A 3,137-nucleotide genomic window follows, 5' to 3' on the forward strand; every position below is an offset into this window, starting at 1 on the left:
GGTTTGGCTCAGTGGATAGAGCGTCGGCCTGTGGACAGAAGGGTCTCCGGTTCAATTTCAGTCAAGGGCATGTACCTCGATTGCAGGCTCCTCCCCAGCCTGGTCAGGGCTCCTGCAGGAGGCAACCAATTGATGTGTTTCTCTCACACTGATACATATTTCTCTCTGTCTTTCCCTCTCTCTTCCATGCTCTCTAAAATGGAAAAATATCCTCAGGTGAGGATTTTAAAAAAAGTCGTTGATCTTTGTGAGACTACTGTTATCGGATGAAGTGGGGGTTCTTTGCCCCAGTGGCTGCTGGGAGTGGAATCTTTAGATATCTTGAGAAAAAGAAGTGTCTGAGACTCGCATGGGAGAATGAATGTGTCTGCTTTATTTGTCTCAACTTGAAATTCTCACAATTGACTATATTTTGAGGGCAGGTCATTTTTTAATCCATCCTGTCCTCAAAGACCGCGAGGAAGGATGGGTACCTCTGGCCTTCAGTACGTGAAACTCTGGCTCTGAACCGCAGCAGTTGGGCCCGCAGGTGCATTGTGACGTCACGCTGGAGGCCCTGGGACGCTCTGTCACAATGGTCCTGGGTGACATCCAGCTGGTGCCTGGTCCTGACTGCCACTCTCTGTGCTGAGGGTTTAGCAGGAGAAGGTGCTAGTTGTGTGGCCACAAATCTTGGGATGGGGAACCTCGCCTCGTGTTGCGGAGGTATGTCCATGGGGGCCCAGGGAATGCTGTCCCTTCTAACGGGCGAGGAGACACTTCTCTCCATGTCTTCTCAGCATGTTCATTCCTTTCTTTACAGTTGTCATGTAGAGTGGTAAATATCTAGTGTCCTGCGATGTTCGGCACCCTCAGCTCTTAGAAAAATACTCATGGGGAAAATATGAAGTGGACTCCGGGATATTTCTGAAGTCCAGCTTTGACTCAGAGGGCACTTCTGGGAACCTCTTAAGCAGGGGTCCTCAAACTTTTTAAACAGGGGGCCAGTTCACTGTCCCTCAGACTGTTGGAGGGCCGGACTATAGTTTAAAAAAAAACTATGAACAAATTCCTATGCACACTGCACATATCTTATTTTGAAGTAAAAAAACTAATGTTTTTGGCGGGCCGCATGTGGCCCGCGGGCTGTAGTTTGGGACCCCTGCTTAAGCAACGGGTACTAAATATTGAACTGATAATGATTCCTAATTTCTCTCTGGTCTTGGACCAGCAGGGTGTCCATAGCTCTGTGTGGCGTGAATACCTTTCTCACCATCTCTCCTGATGGATTTTTCCTATAGGAGGATCTCCAAAAGCCCACGAAATCCAGTCTGTCCGGCAGGATTTCTACTGGCGAACAATCCAGGTCTACCCTCTGGATAAATCTGTAGAAGGTACTGTGGGAATTCCATCATTAACTTGATGCACTTTTAATAATTGCCACATATTCCATTTCCCATGTGTAAGAAAAACATCTATAAAAAGATTTTTCAGCTCAGCCAGCATGGCTCAGTGGTTGAGCATCAACCTGTGAACCAGGAGGTCAGGGTTCGATTCCCAGTCAGGGCACATGCCCTGGTGGCATGCTCCATCCCCAGTGGGGGGCGTGCAGGAGGCAGCCAATCAATGATTCTCTCTTATCATTGATGTTTCTCTCTCTCTCCCTCTCCCTCTCCCTTCCTCTCTGAAATCAATAAAAATACATTAAAAAATTTTTTTTCAACTCATACCATTACTTCCCTTCTTCCTTGCCATTTTTTCCACCCAGTACGATGACCCAGCAGTGGCTCATCCATACTTGGTACCCGGCCACCTCCCTACACCATGGCCCCTTGTCCACATTAGGCAGAGCTCCCTAGGAAACTCCTGGTGAGCAGCCACCAATGTACTGACCGTTGTTTTGTGTTCCCTTAGCCCCACCTGAGACCTTCTCGGAGGCACCTACTCAAGGAAAAAGAGCTGGTGTTCCGGTAAGGCCCCCTTCTTCCTGTTCTACTGAAAGGTTGCTCTTGTAGTGTCTCCCTTGTAAGTCCACTTCCAATATAAGAACCTGACAAGGTGAGGGTACAAGACATGCACACTGCCCTTGGTTCTGTGAGTGAGTGATGATTGGAAGTCTTCCACGGGCTCATAACCGATAGAAGGAGACATCTTAAAGTGATAGCACCCAGGACGTAAAGTTACAGCCTAGGGCAGTGATGGCGAACCTTTTGAGCTGGGCTTGTCAGCATTTTGAAAAACCCTAACTTAACTCTGGTGCCGTGCCACATACAGAAATTTTTTGATCTTTGCAACCATAGTAAAACAAAGACTTATATTTTTGATATTTATTTTATATATTTAAATGTCATTTAACAAAGAAAAATCAACCAAAAAAATGAGTTCGCGTGTCACCTCTGACACGCGTGTCATAGGTTCGCCATCACTGGCCTAGGGAATGTAGTCAATTACGTTGTAAAACTATGCATGCTGACCCGAGGGTACTAGTCGTACTGGAGTGATTGCTTGTATGGTACATACATGTCTAATCACTATGCTGTAACCTGGAGCTAGTCCAATATTTTTTTAAGCATAAGTTTGATTTGGGGGCAAGGAGACTTGTCATGTATGACCTTCAGTTCTGTTAGGTTTTACACTGCTCACTCTACTTACATTAGCATCTTATAAGCAGGAGTTTTCTTTTAATCAACGCTATTGTCCAATGAGAACACAGAGGCTCATACATGATATGATTTGGATAATGATACTAATACAGGAATGCAGAGTGTCCGTTTGGGATGGTGAAAAAGTGCTGGAGATGAATGGTTGTGATGGTCACACAACAATGTGAATGTCCTTAAGGCCACTAAACTGTACACTTTACAATGAGCCCAGATGGTGTGGCTCAGTGGTTGAGCATCGACTTATGAACCAAGAGGTTACGTTTCGATTCCTGGCATGGGCACATGCCTGGGTTACAGGCTCAATCCCCAGTGGGCCCTGAGGACATGGAGTAGAAGGGAACAGAGACAAAGGACAGAATGCCCTGGCTGGGTGGCTCAGTGGGTTGGAGAGTCATCCCCTACACCAAATGGGTGTGGGTTCAATTCTAGGTCAGGCACATACCTAGGATGCAGGTGTGATCCCCGGTGGGTAGGTGCGTATGGGAGGCAACCAAT

Source organism: Myotis brandtii, unplaced genomic scaffold, assembly GCF_000412655.1.
Source record: "Myotis brandtii unplaced genomic scaffold, ASM41265v1 scaffold636, whole genome shotgun sequence".
In the NCBI taxonomy this organism is placed as follows: Eukaryota; Metazoa; Chordata; class Mammalia; order Chiroptera; family Vespertilionidae; genus Myotis; species Myotis brandtii.